Source organism: Vidua chalybeata, chromosome 3, assembly GCF_026979565.1.
Source record: "Vidua chalybeata isolate OUT-0048 chromosome 3, bVidCha1 merged haplotype, whole genome shotgun sequence".
In the NCBI taxonomy this organism is placed as follows: Eukaryota; Metazoa; Chordata; class Aves; order Passeriformes; family Viduidae; genus Vidua; species Vidua chalybeata.
The window spans coordinates 62310888-62326752 of NC_071532.1; the positions used below are offsets into that span (position 1 = coordinate 62310888).

The 15865-nt window shown below is 35.4% G+C and overlaps 1 protein-coding gene across 1 annotated transcript in view; it reads left to right on the forward strand.

The window, feature by feature from the left end:
- The window catches only part of TRDN (triadin), a 268183-nt gene that overhangs the window by 27443 nt on the left and 224875 nt on the right, over positions 1-15865 (forward strand).

Consider the following 15865-nt stretch of genomic DNA (forward strand, 5'->3'; position numbering starts at 1 on the left):
ACAATGAACATAATAATAAATATTTATTATTATTTTTACGCCAAGTGATTTTTTTTTTTTTTGCTTTTTGATAAATGAATTCTAATTCTAACTTCTTGCGTTCATTTTCTACACAGCTGAATTACAAAACACCCCTTATTTCCCAGCTATCACTTTGCCATCCCTTTGCCATCCTAACAGAGCAACACATAAAGAAAGGAAGATACTGGTAGTCATGTAAACATTAAGAGAGCCATTAGAATTAAAATATATGTGCTCTAATTTGCATTCTAGAGTTCAATTTACAAGAATAGATGATTGAGAACAAGAATTAAAACCATAGTCTTAAAAAATGCTCATTTTGTAACACAACTGCATTATATGTGCATTTATTCATTGTGTAAGTATTTACAGGAGTGAAATGGCTGATTTGAGGGCAATACGAAGACTTGGGAAGAATACTTTGGCAAAAGCTAACAGTACTCTGAATGCTTTAAATGCTTTAACAGGAAACTTCAAAGTTTGACAAGCATTTTCAAGAGAAAAGGAACTCTATTCAGAGAGAGAGACACATTAATAAAATTAATGAATGCATTTACTTATTTGAAGACTGGTTATTCGTAACGCTCTGAGGAGAAGAGCAAGGGAACACTTATGCTCCCAAACTTCAGTTATCAGCTGTATCAAAGCTTCAAAGTTTGTGAAAACAAAATTTAAAGGTTTTCTAAATGCCAGATAAATTAATGTTTCGGGCCATGGGAATGGTTCCAAAGGCTTGAAAGGTTTTAAAGTCACTGTAACAGATACATAAAGCACTTAAATCAATTAAACACGTCTCAAATGTAAGATTTTCACAGCCAACAGGAAGCTGCTTCCCTGAAAGAACAAATAAGAACTATTTGGTCTTTTAGCTATTGAGATCATAAAACCCTGACAAAAACTCAAATTTAGCAAACAAGTACCGAGTGTAGTGCAATGAGTATTGCAATGAACACTTTTTTAGAAAAAGAACATTAACTTCTCATATGACAATTGTAGACCATGGTCTTAATAGGAAAATGGGTTCCCCATTTTATCATCTTATGCTCATAGAGTCTGATGGGATTATATGCTGATTATTCCTTGAGAAAGTGGAGGGAATAGGGGAAAAAACAGGCCAAGAGTGACAGCAGAAGGTTGCAGTCATCAGTGGAAGGGACAAGGGATGGGAGCAGCTTTCCACAGCAGCATTTAACACAGAAGAGACTGCACTGCATTTCAGGGACCTGGATACCCAGGACTTGGCGATATCTAACCTGAGGCAGCAGCATCACCAGTAGGCAAAACCAGCAAAGATTGAACATGAACCTGAGGAAATTTTCACTGTAAGAAAAAGAGAGAATTAAATGTATACTGCAAATAACCTGATGATAATGGGACTCTTTGTGGCCAGCAGTGTGCATAGCAAAAATAGGAGTACATACTCAGCAGGTCATGAGCATGAAATACAGAAGGCAGCGAGTAGGATGTATGTGATGAGAGCGAGAGACAAAGTCCAAACCAGGAGAAGAATAGAAAGAGTAAATGTGTGTTTTCTGTGCTTCCACACCTTTGTTGTAGCTGATCCAAAAAAGCCTTCACAAAATGCTAAAACAGTTGCATTACTTCTCCATGCTCCCCACTAAATATAGAAAGTTGATTGTACACAGAGAAAATTCAAACCAATGTCTTCATCGCACAATATCCTACTAATATGCAAGACCAAGTCTTAGCCTCCTGAAAATTAAAAAGAGTTGTGTATTTCTTACTTTATTTACTTGATTATGTGTTTGAAAAAGAGATAGATATATTATGTTCCATCTGAAGATCATGGCTTTCACACACAATCACATTTAATTTCAGCTTTGTAATTTTGATTTGTAACTTTGAGGAATATGTTCTTTTGACTCATCATTTAATTAATTTTCTAGCAGAAAACAGAGTTTAGTTTGCTAAATATTTCTATTCATGGAAAGAAAAAGAACCCAGAACTATCTCCAATAGTTTGAAGTGCTTTGTGCCCTTTTTTTTAACTGCTTAACAAGGATTAATTTTTACTTCATGAAGACAGTAATGGATGAAAGAAATGCATTTAAAAATGCTTTTGTTAACAGCTTGGGAAGAATTTGCATGGTAATCAAACAGTGTGGTTGTGGATGAACCAGAACTGATTTATAAACAGCTGGTTCTGACACCAGTACCTCTGTAATGTAGCAGTACTCTGGAGTTCAGTCTAGTGGCATGACTCTTAGCTAAAATTTCCTTCACATAGGGTGTTTTTTTCCAGTCTGTAGTTACTCTTTCTTCTCTACTGTGTTATGGCAAGCTGAATAATCCCTGAAGAACAATTTTTTTGCAGGAGTTTTCCTAATGCTGTCATGGCACCACAGTTTTCTTTCCGACAGAAAGACATAACCTTCATTATTATTTTTATGACTTTTCAGTTTGGAGTTACTAGGACAGAAGCCTTCTCTAACACCTATGACTGTGTATTCAGGTATTAATGTCACAAACAGTAGAAGTGGCTTGATGAAGCCACTTTCTAGGGCAGAAGTCCCACTAGATTGTGAAAAATACTTGCAAGAAGCAGGCTTCTCAGAAAAAGATTTTTCTCTGGGATTATTGCCAAAATTTTCAGGGTGTACTGTCACAAACATAGAATAGTACAATTACTTAAATAAGAAATTATGCAGTCTTAAGCCTACAGTGTTTTCCAGGTCAGGAACATTTCCAATTAGGCGCCAATGAATATAGGTTTCCATGGTGATTAGCGAAAATGTGGAATGAACTTAATTTCATGATAATTGCTACATGTTTATTAGTAAAGTGCGTCTTTCATTTTCAGCCTAAGATTTTCAGGTCTAAGTCACAGCTCTGGATCTGAATCTACTGATAAAACCTATAATAAAATGCAGGGCTATCCTTCATTTTTTTGGAGGCAGGAGGATTTACAAGAGACTAAATATGATTTTTGTTAATACTTTTCATTCTTCTGGCTTCTCCTTGTTTTTTTTTGTATCATCTTCAAAGAAGCTGTACATATTATATTAAAAAAAACAAACTTTTTTTTTTTAAAAAATCCCTTTTTACAACAATTGTGAAGAGTAGTCAGTATTTTGATTACCTGCCAGTAACAGAGTTGTATGTTTCTGTTTTTCTCAAAGCTTACATGTAATGCTACAGTTGTTGAATTTCACTATAACTCTTTCATCCCCTATAGTTCCACGTATTTAACATCAAAGCACACTTGCCAGTTAAAAGTAACAGCACACCCTTTCACACTTTTATGGCATTGTGAATGTGCAGCAATTAGACTGTAATAATAAATGTCACTTCTTTAATAGCAATCTTGGAATCTATCTTTTCTTGGTGGAATGAACATCTATTTACAAATCCATTTATCTTACAAATTTGAGTTGGGGAAAGATTGTGGGGGAAGATTAGTCTGTTCAATTAGGCCCCCACGCTGATTCAAAATTGAAAGGTCTGCTTCTCTCTTGAAGGAATGTGGCATACTCCTTAGATTAGATCATATCCAATTTTGGACAAAAAACTCAATCTTTTTTTTTTTTTTTTTTTTTCCCACTGGTGTCTGAGCTGTCTAGCTAATTGTACAAGAAGAAAAAAAAAGCTTCTGCTTTCAGCTACTAAAATTTCTTCCTTGAACACACCTTTTAAGGATTAATATTGGCCACCCTTCCATTGTCATGCTGAATCTGATTTCTGTAGGTGTCAGCACTGCAATAGTCACAGATCCACCCTGGGGAACTAGTCACTGGCTGTGAGGTGATCCTTGAGAAGAACACAAAGGTCACTTGTGGGGTTGTTGAGCTCCAAACGCTTGGTCAATATGCTCCAAAATGCCAAAATCAGGACTGCAGGTGAATACCTAAATGGCTTCTGTCATTATATGATGAACCATGTTGGTATAGTATGAAGCTGAAGGTGTCTGGGAAGATGGGATAGACTTTACAGACTTCTGGATTTTAAAAATCTGACGTAATATGTCATTCATCAAAGGAGTAGGTTTTGTATAATTTGTCTTTGTGTTATTGGAAACTGCTGGTATTTTTCACTTATAGCTCAAAAATTGGTGTTTGGTAATACAAATACTTTATTTCTGGCTATTAATAGCACCAATCACTCTATGAAGTCCATTTCTTACTGGAATCCACTCAAAAAAAACACTCAGTTCCTCATATCTATTGTCCTCAGTGATTTGCATAAATTAGTCAGCAAATGTAGGAAAATGAAAACTGTAGCATAGGGCTCTTTTAAGACTTTAGATCAATTTTACCAGTGATGGAGGAGGTATCTGGCTGATTATTAACAACAAATATTTCCCTCAATTCAAGAATTACTTAAAAATAATTTTTAAAAATCCATTTGCATTTTTTGTCCTCTTTCTTTCTTTCTTTCTTTCTTTCTTTCTTTCTTTCTTTCTTTCTTTCTTTCTTTCTTTCTTTCTTTCTTTCTTTCTTTCTTTCTTTCTTTCTTTCTTTCTTTCTTTCTTTCTTTCTTTCTTTCTTTCTTTCTTTCTTTCTTTCTTTCTTTCTTTCTTTCTTTCTTTCTTTCTTTCTTTCTTTCTTTCTTTCTTTCTTTCTTTCTTTCTTTCTTTCTTTCTTTCTTTCTTTCTTTCTTTCTTTCTTTTTCCCCGTTCTTTCCTTCCACAACTTCCGCAACTTCCTTCTGCAACTTCCTTCCGCAACTTCCTTCCTTCCGCAACTTCCTTCCTTCCGCAACTTCCTTCCTTCCTTCCGCAACTTCCTTCTGCAACTTCCCTCCTTCCTTTCCTTCCTTTCCTTCCTTTCCTTCCTTTCCTTCCTTTCCTTCCTTTCTTTCCTTCTCTCTTTCTTTTCTTTCTGAAAAAAAACACTATTGCTCTGGAATAGAACAGCCTTTAGACAGAGATGGAAGTGTTACTAGGCCAGATTATATAGTGCAATTCCACTCTTGCGGACTGAAAGGCAGAAGCTGTCATTGCAGTGGAAATGACAATACACAGTTTTTGAAGCAAGCCTCTGATTTTCATTTTATCTATGACTAATGTGTCACAATGATCAGTAAAAGGATGTACTAATGAACAGCTCTCTTAATCACTTGATTAATGTTGCAATAGGGCTGTATGCAAGGGTGTGCACGCCAAATTCACATCTGGCATAAGACTAGAAGAAGAATATCTGAAGATAAGTGGATGTCTTTGCAACAGGAAATTATGTTTTCCCTGTGATTATTTCAATTTATTTTCTGAATATTTTTGAATTGCTTTTTTTTTTTTAACTTACCATAGAATATAAGCATGTGTTTTGATAAAAAACAGAAATAGAAATGATCTTTAAGTGGATTTGTTCCTATGACAAGCTTTGCACTACAACAAAATAGCAAATGTACATAGTTTTTATTAGATAATTTGAGCCATAGACAAAAAAGTATTTGTATTTTGTGCTTCTTGAAGAGTATAGAGGCGAAAAAAAATTAGAAACAGTGTGGAGACTTGAGACCCAAGAAATCTGGTTTATATTCCAAATTATGGCGTTGGATAATTGATGATCTTGGCAAATATATTTTTCTCTCTGTGGTTTTGTTTCTTATGCCTGGAAATAGCAGCAATAAAGTTATTTCATGACACAGAGCTGTAAGAACCACAAACAAAGCCCATCCAATAACAGAGATATAAATCATGGCCAAGGTTTGCATACTTTCTATACTTTCTTTTTTGTTAATCATGAACATTGAGAATTATATATTGACAAGGAATATGAAAATCATGTCATGGAATATCCTGGTTGGAAGTGACCCACAAGGATCATCAAAGATCAGCTCCTGAAAAATGTCTTCATCAGTTGCATAGAGCTATGTAGAGGCATTTTTTTCTGGCTGGACTTTTGTTCTGAGTGCACTTTTATTCTGGACCAAAATTGTAATTTTATAACAGGAAGAAGTAGTTTCTTCTGGTATCTTTGCTGAAAGAAGAAACTTCAAACAAATAAACGAGGCTACCTTTCACATCTCCATGCCTAAGGTGCCAGTTGAAAGATTAGAACAGGATATCTGGACCCTGTCAAATATTGCCTCTGAAATCTACCGAAACTGCATATTAACAAGAATATGTCAAGTTGGATGACACATGGTATGCTGGTCCTCTAAGGAGTTTCAGTTTGTAATGATGCCTTCCCAGAATGTATTTATGTCTGCCTTACTTTGTAACTTAAATTAATTTGAATTTGAGGGTGAAAATATACACCGTTGAAAACTACTAAAATATAGTTTGTATACAAAACCCTCTCTGCAATCTGCTTATTTGACTGCAAATGTTTCTTATTTCCTTCAGCTATTAATAACCTTTACCTACTCCTATCACTTTTTGTAAACTGATTAAAAGCTCATGATTTTTTCTTGATTCAAGAATTCCCAAAGCTTATAGAATGCATGACGAGTTACTGTTAACACATTTTTAATCTGTATTCTTTCCATCTGCCACACAGTGTTCAGTAATTTAAATAGAAAATATAAACACTAATGGAAATATGAATACTATTATTAGAGTTCTGGCATTCTCGTACACATGATTCAGAGGCGAAAATACATTTTTACACTCTGTATATGAAAGAAGGTGTGAGATTTTTCCATAATAATTCCTTTTATTTCAAGATTTGTTAAAAAAATCAGGAATGCTTTTCCTCTCTAAAATCAATTGTTTAGCTTTCTATCTGGAATTCTGCTCATTTTGCAAGACAGGCACAATGAACATTGTCCAGAATGCATCCCTTAAATCTTCACAGTGATAACATGGAAAATGAATGCGTAACTCAGCCGTTAGCATTTACTGTGATGTTATTTATAACTTAGATTGAATACTGCTGCGAAGGCCTGGGGGAATTATCGTCATGTTATAATCAAACTCCCTGTTGTATGCCATTGATTGATAATTTTTCCTTTTTTTTTCCCTTTTTTGAATTTAAGGAAGTTTTCTAGAAGTTATTTTTCAATTTCTTTTATTTATTGTTATTTAGACATTTTTCTACCTTTTCAAGATTTATATCTGCTTTTTCTGCTATTTTATTTTGTTTTATATAATGGTAACTGATCATTGAATATATAGAAAATAACACCATACTAATCAAATAGAAGAAATTTTTGACAAAAATGGTAAATTCCACTCTGTGAATATGATTTCATATATCTATTAAATGAAAAAAAAAAGATAAAAAAATAAGAAATAAAGAGAAGAATATTAAATCTTGGCTATTTGACATGAGCTAACCTGCACTTTGATTCCCCGATCTTGAGATAAAGACTGACATTAGTTTGCATAAAGGCTATGAAAATTCCAGGTCCTGTGATTCAGAAACTAAGGAAAACAGAAACAAGAAGGCTCTTTGCAAACTTTGCAGCAGTCCTGAGGTATTTTGAGGACAGAGACAGATGGAGAATGGCAGGCATGTGATTGATCTTGGCTATCCCAGTGCCCATGGTGGGGTCCACTGGAAGTGAGAAAAGCACCACTTTGTGGTATCTTATAAGAGTGTCAAAGGTAATCAGGGTGTTATTATTAGCTATTACAAATCTCCAAATTAGTATGCAACTGGAAATAGAGTTGCTAGGCATCTCAATAAGGATTTTTAGTCATGTTCAAAACTGGGCATTCAATCATTAATTCCATACATGGAAAGACTTTATATGTACTACTTCTTTAACGATGCATAGTAGATTGCTAAGGAGAGAAATCATCCCTTCTGAGGCTCCTGTAGCACTCCCTGGATCCTGATCCTGATTCCAAATGGAAGGTCAGGCAACATCAATATTTTAAAAATTGAGTAGTTTCCTTCTGTCGTGGGGTTGGCAGGAACCCCTTAATATCAAGGTTCCTCCTATTCTTCCACAGTTCTTACCACTGTAAGTTACAATTTGTCCTACTCTGGCTCAAAAATGAGAAATAAAGTTTTTTTTTCCCAGATATGCCATTCTCTGAGGATCTTTAACATGTCTCATATAGGCTGACTTTTTTAAAAAGGGCTTGGTCACTGGCTGTACTGCATAAGTGTGAGAGGGAGGTGGAAATCCTTTCCTCTTTTTCTCTAACCTGTGTATAGAACAGTGGGCACACGATGATGGCCATTAATGACCACTTTGGCAAAACTCCATATCCACAAAAACTCTTTGTACCAGTGTACTGTGGAATGAGTTGGCAGGGAGAAAAAATAGTGAGCTATACAATCCCTTTTCCAGTGTGAGTGAATGCAGACACTTAAGATACTGACATATTTACAACATTCTAGTCTTGAGCCGCAAACGAAAAATGTCTACTTTGATCATGGAAGAAATGTTCAGTACTGAAATATCCTCAATTTGGAGCACTGAAAAGACCTAGTAGAAATATTTGGCTTATTCATGGCAAAATATTCATTCTTGTTTTTCATGTTTTACCTTTTCTTTAGACTGTTCCTCTGAGTTATAAGGTCAAAGTTCTTACAGACTTGAAGCTATAGTTATAATAAAAATTATAGATCAACCATTATCTATGCAAAAAATGCAGTTCTGATAATATTTGTGGGGAAAAGATAACAAAAATTCTGTAGTTTATACCTATTGTTCTTGCCTACCAAAAAAGTAACCACTCTTTCAAAGTTTCCAGGTTCAAATACATTTAAAATATATTTTAGTGAATGTGACAGAAAGTATTTCCTACTATTTTTGCCTTACACATGGTAAAAGTCTCTACAGGGAATAGGTATACTTATGCAGAACAAGAAGGATCAGGGTGCTTGAAGTTCTAAGGAGATATTTTTTTCATATCTGCCATTGCTATTCTTCTACCTGTCTAGGACAGAACATATGGTTGTCACTAACACATGAAGAATTAATTTCTTATTACTCGAGCTGTTATCTTATGCTACTAGGAAAAAAAAAACCATAAGAAATCACCAATGGAATAAAAATTAAGAGTCTAACTCAGGATGCAAAAGGGTTGAATTAAGAAGTGACATTTAGACACTCTTACTGTATTTCAGGCACTGTAAACCCTTCACCTTTTACTGACCCTATCAAGTGCTCTTTCCTAGAAAGTGTTCACTGAACCTCTGGGAATAGGGTGTCTGTAGAAAAAAACTTCAAAATGGTTTTCTCCAATGGCAGTGCAGATGGAGGATATAGCAACTTCCCTCCAAAATTAATTCCCTTTGCTCCCTGTTATTAAATTTCCTATTGATATCTCCCACTGAATTCTAAAACTGCATTTCTGGGGGCTTCAACTGTCTATTCCCCCTGCTACTTCTCTCATATTTCCTGAGAGGTCAGATATAGAAATAAGGGCTTGGTTGCAGTGTATTGAAACCCGCCTTTCTACTGAAACACTAAACACTAAGCACTGTCTTTTTGAATTCAGGTTAGGAGCAATACAAGGTCACTAAACTCTGAATCCCTTTAGGGTGTTTAGGTTTGAGTTGTTCCATAGAGACCTGCCAAGAAACTGCTAAAAACGAATCCTCTGCTTTCAAACTTTCCTTTTCATTCCATGTAACTTTTAAAATCTGTTTTAGTTGCAGTAGTAGTTACAATAAAAATAATATTTATCATTATATATATATCATATAAATGTGGATACTAGGTAGGAGAATATTATGATTTAATTTTTAGTCAGTGAAAATTAGTAGAATTATTTTTATTCAGTTCTCAGATACCCCAAAACAGTTTTCAGCCAAGAAGTCCATCCATATATAAAGCAAAGAGAGAGATGGGGAGAGAGAGAGAGAGAGAGACAGAGACAGAGACAGAGATTACATACTTTTACTTTAGGAAGAAATACAGCAGAAGTAAATTGATTCATTAACTCATTATATCTTGGTGCAAAGAAATGCATGTCAAGATGATATCTTCAGTGATTTCAGTAATAGATAAGCTACCAAAATAATTAATAAACTTAAAAAAGGAACCTTGTCAATAATAGAGGCACCTTCAATATGCTCTGAGCCACAAGGATAATTTGAGTCAGCGGTAAACTGTAAACTACATGTAAGAGTCTGGAGTCCTGAGAAAAGGCTTAAATGGAGGATAAAATCACAGGACTATTTTGGAAGGGAATATTTCTATTTATCACAATTCTCATGAAAACCTTTTTCTCTCTTTCCAAACCACTGGTTACACTGGTTGACATGGGTAAACTGATATCACTGCTCATTCACAATAGAGTTAAAACCTGATACATTTCAGCTCCTTAGAGTGAGAGCAGAAGTAGTTTCCCAGGTCCCTTTGGTCCTGATATGCACTGTTATAGTTTGCTGTAACTAGACTGTATTCAAGTCTTTGCAATGGAAAACCAGTATAACTTTGTACATTCAATTAGAGGTGTTATAAATAAGCTTTCCCATGGAATTTTTCGATACTATCCACCACTATCAGTGCTCCAATACTTTGTTCAGAATAATAAATCTTTCCTTCTTCAGTAAATTTTAACCATTGGCTTTGTCCTTTATTTAGTTTTTAGTCTCTACTTTAGGCTCAAATTTGAAATACAGAGATGTCCATATCTTGCACCTGAATTCTGATCCTTAAGGAGATTTGGCAGGGAGAACTGAGATGAGTGAGCTGAATCCCTAAAATGGAAAGAGTAGAAACACTGATGTCACTGTCTCCAGCTGTCAAGTCATCTGGAAATAGGTAGGTGTGCAAAGACAGTGAAGGTCTCAAAGGATGGATGTGATTATCAGCTCCATAATTTTGTTTTGCAAAATGGGACAAACATTGAAATCAAGGCATAAGGTACTTAGTGGGTTTTGATTTTGACTGGTGCTTATATTCAACCTTACATCTGCAGACTGTAAGCTTGGATATGCATCTCCAGTTACTGGAGATTTTGCAGTCATCAAAGAAGCTATTGGCATTATGTGAGACCACTATAAACATAAAGGGGGAGCTGCCAGCTCTCTCCGTGGTGCTGGGTGCATTCAGAGGGAAGATGTTTGTCAGCAGCTGCTTCTAAGTTCCCTGATATAGTGTATTAAAATAACAAAAAAACCCTGCTTCAAGCAACAGGTGTGGTTCCATGTGGTTAGAAACAGTACCTGGAGACTCACAAGGGAACAAAAGGCCTGTGGCTGGTTCTACCTTTGTCTGGCCCATGTTTGAAGCAGAATTTTTGGTGATAGAGACTAAAAGAACTGCATTAGGATAATGATTTTCTTCTTCTCCAATAAAAAGTCAGCTTAGCCTAACTACTGATATACTTGGAGATATTTTGTGTTGTGCTGGTCATCTCCAGTCTAAGCAACTACAACATGGCAATTGTACAGCTCATTTCTGATGATCCTTGCAACACAAAGCGATCCATTTCTATTCATCAGCCCATGTATCCACCTCAGTTCCATAGAGCTAAGGAATAGAATTGTTGGGGTGGTAGAGAGTTTTCACTGGAGCAGTGGGGCTCAAAATGATAGCAGTCTCATAGTGTTCACTGGTTTGGATTATCATTGGTGGGACTGGTGTTCCAAGGTGAGTAAGGGCAAAATCTGATGGGAACAGAGGGAGCAGGTCTGCAGGGCAGAATGACTGTGTGTCCTTGCAGTGTATGCAAACTGTAAGAGGACAGTAGATGTGTGAAAAATACCAGGGAAATATTTTGTTTCAGTGCTTCTTTTGTGGCAGAAGATCTCTAAAGCTGAAGGAACAAATGATAAATTTAAAATATTTTTAATAAGGACTTTGAGATAGTATAGTGAAACAAGGCTATCAAGAAGTGCCTAACTTCACCTCAAACTCAGTGACAGAATCAATCTGACATTGCAAAGATTCAGGAAATGTTTGAAAATCTGGAAGACAAAAGATCCAATTTGTGAATGCAAAGTTTTCCGCAGGGAAATGAGAGAGAAAAGAGGCTGTCATTTTATAAATAACTTTCAAAGTAATTCTTTGCAATCAAGTATGTGTGTACCTGGTTTTGCAATAAAAAGCCAAGCCTTCAGCTGACAAGTCATCAAATGCAGTGATAATAGAGTTTCTGACTCCCCAAAACATAGTGACAGTTTTAAAATTTGCCAGGAAGGGAATGTAAAGTAGATATTGATCTGTAAAACAGCTGCAGTATATTGATACAATCTAACCAATGAGCTGACATTTTGGCTGAAGAATGATTTTTCTAACAGCAGAAGAAATACACAAGTCTGCTCACATCAAGTGTCATAATTTTCTTATTTCTGGGTTTTTTGGTATTTCATTGGCAGGTATGACCAGACAGTGTGTTTTAATACTGTGCTGAATTCCTGTCTTAGATTTTCTCCCTTTTATGTTAGGAGATTCTTCAGAATTTTCTCTCTTTGCAAAATTAGTGTATTAATTGCACAGCAACCAAAGATAAAAAAATCAAAGAAAATGAGGGGATTTTTGTTGTTAAAAGCTTGCTTTGGCTCATTGAGATCACCAGGGCTCTAACCCTATATTATCTTAAAGGGGATGTGTGCATAACACAGAAAACTTCAAATTTTGATTATTTTTTTCTATTTTCAAGTCAGGAAGGATAAGAGAATAGTACATCTGCCACCCTTATTTTGCATATAATGTCCTTTTGATTTTGAATTTTGGCATTCACACTTTCTAAACATACTTGTTCATGCAGCCAAGTTTGGTTCTTTTTTTCTGAATTTAGCAGGTACAAAGTGCTGGGAATTGTCTCTGAAATCATAAGGTGTGAGAAGCCATTATCTTCTGTAACAACGAGTAAAATTTCAATTGCCACTGGAATTCTTCCACCTCAATGACACTACATTGTGTGGCTGTCAGAAGGCTGAAGCACAGTATTTCTCTCACCAGTGGTTCCTTCTAAAGAGCCTCAAAATACACTCTTAGTCTCTGTGTAACATAAGTATGAACAGTATAAAGAGCAAGGCGTATGTATTTAATTTTGCCTTATTGGTTGTGACTGTAAAAATAGAAGCTTGATTTGAAAGGAGATCCTTTTAAAACCCTTTCAAGACTAAAGTGTTCATACAAATCACTGTGTTAATTATATATCCTAAAAATCATGCAAATAATCTTTTTAGTGGTGCATTAATAATGTTAATTATTTGAAAAATAGCATCTAAGTGTGGGGTTTCTTTTTACAAAAATGTGTCAAAGTATTTAAAATTCTCATGCTGAGTGTACATTTTAATAGTTCTTATTTGTTTCTTTTTTAATAATGACAGATGAATACTCCCTATACTATTGTAATGTTGAGCAACAGGCACAGGAGGCAATCACAGATGTAAAATTGTTACACTGGGATCCAGATTCTTGCACAAATTTGTTAAATAATAATTTAGATTTCACATCTTAATGTTTCAATTTATTTGCCTGTGGCACAACTGAAATAATGCTAATGGAAATGCAAAATTTGTAACAACTAAGAGAGACACATTCAAGTAAGGCTCTTAACCTCTTCTTTAGAGTTGTAGACATAAATTGCTGCCCAATCTGAAAATTTGTCAGAAAATAGTTCTCATGACCAGGGCATCAGTATGCACCTGGATCAGAACATTTAGTTTGTAAATTATTTGATGTTCCCATATCTTTTTAGTTTCCCAAAGGCATGCTTATGTCTAATACTTCCTCTGGTGAAGGGTAGCACAATCTAAAAATCAAGGTAACCACTTAGCTGTGCCTCCCGCAGCTGGTGCTATAGCAGTAGACCCTTGCATTTAAGCATGCTTAGACACAAGTACCACAACACTGCTACTGTTCAAGCTGGGCCTCTCTATAGCTTTACATCTGGACCACTGATGGAACTCTTTGAGTCCAGAATTTTACAGTATTTTGTCCTGGGATTTACATAACCTGTCACTATGATGAGGTAGGCTGCTACCACTGTGTGAGACTACTAGATAACACTCAAATCACAAACTACTGGATTTTGTACAGTGTATCAAATACAATGTATTCCAAAGAAGAATAAAGCAAACCAGAAAAGTTTACAAAATTAAAATAAAATCTGAGAGACAATATCGTAATACTCTCAGTTATGGAAATAAGGTTTCAGCTTCATGGAGTGTATGACAAGATTATTTTATAAATAAATAAATAAAAGTGGACCACAAGGTTTGTAAGGAAATATAACTGATATTATATGCCCTGTTACATTGAGAATAGCAAATAATAAAGGAATAAAATGTGTGGCTACCATTCATTCATTCATTCATTCATTCACTCACACATTCTTTCCATAACCTGACTCAAATTCCCAGCTATGTTGTGCATTTGATGAAGGACAACTGATTAAGTGACTGCAAAACTTTCAATAACTCAATAAAATTATCTTTCAGTATAATCATGGCATATGCATATTTTCAATTAAATACTTATGTTTACAATTATTGATTGCATATACAATGCAAATATACAAGCAATAAAGTACATAATCAACATAATCAATTTTGGTTTTGAAAATTCTCACAGTTCTCACTTGCTTTAGCTGAGATCTTTGAAAACTCTGAAAATTGGCCTTTAATTGATCAAAATGGGTGAGAAAGAGGTTCTTTGGTGACAGAACCTCTACTGCAATGCATGATCAACAACTAACAGAAAGCTTCTTCCAGATAATTATCAGAAATAACTTGCACAGCCAAATATTTTTCGTCTGATATCACAGAGGGGAAAGGGGGAAGGGTATGTTGTACCATAAATTAAATGTTGTGCTTGCTCTTTTTTCTTCTTAGTGATGGTTCATTTCTGGTGGGCAACTGAAGAAAGTTTTATACATATCTGAAGACACAATATCACTGACACAGGACTGTGATGAGAAGTCTTTTTTGTTAGTAGCTTGTATTCAGTTCAGCCCCCTGAAATACTGCATCAGATAGTATTGCTCTTTCCCAGGACTCAGGAAAAAACAATGTGTGGGATCATTTTTTACCTTCTTTAAAGAATGCTTATATTACACCAGACTGTCTAACATATCTACTCCAGTCTTTAGTTTATCAGAAAGTTTATGAGATTTTCCTCGTGAAGGAGATTCCAAATTTTACTCTTATTCATCCCTGATGAAAATAGGCAATGTGGAAGAGCCTGTAGGTTGGGTTTTACACCTGAAGGTGCAGGACAGCTGGTAACCTGGCAGAATCCTTCCCATTAAGGACTCAGAAACATTGATAAATGCCAGTGACAAAATCCTAACCACTCAGCAATGACTGACACAGATGTTATTTTTGCAGATAACAGTCTTATGGTACATGAAGCATTAGTCATATCTTTTAAATAATTCAGCAGAATATTAATATACTCCAACTTGCTTTGTTCTTAAGAGTGAGAGGTGTGTTTAAATTAACCCCTCAAAAAACACCCAGATTGTCCAAGACATGAATTTACTTCAGGACCACCAGATTTAAGTGCCTGATTCTCCACAGTTTTTGACTCCAATAAAAGGGTTGATAGATATTGTCTACTCAGACAATGTAAAAGAGTTTTTTTTCTCTTTCTGTTATGCACTGATGTCAGTCTTTTAGGAAGAAAAGAACAAATTTCTGTTCCAATCCACTGGTGTTAGTATGGAGTGGAAAACTGGAAATATTACTCAGTAATTTAAAAAGACCATTAGGATTTAGTCTGCCAGAAGTGTTTGCCTGTTGCTGTCAGAGTACTACTGTGACAAATGAAAAGTTGGGTTTTTTTTTAACTAAAACCAAAATTTACTGGTGGGGAGAATGAGGGTAAGAAGGACTCATTTGACAAATGCTGTAAAGGAAGTGGGATGGCATTATTTACAGAGCAGGTTTGTCAGCTCAGAGAACATAGGGGAACTGGGACCATAACTCTGCTTGTGGCATGAAAAACTCACTACTTGCAGTCTTCTGCCTCTGCAGAACCTTCCCATGGCTGTTGGGCTAACACCCACATTTCTGTCAGG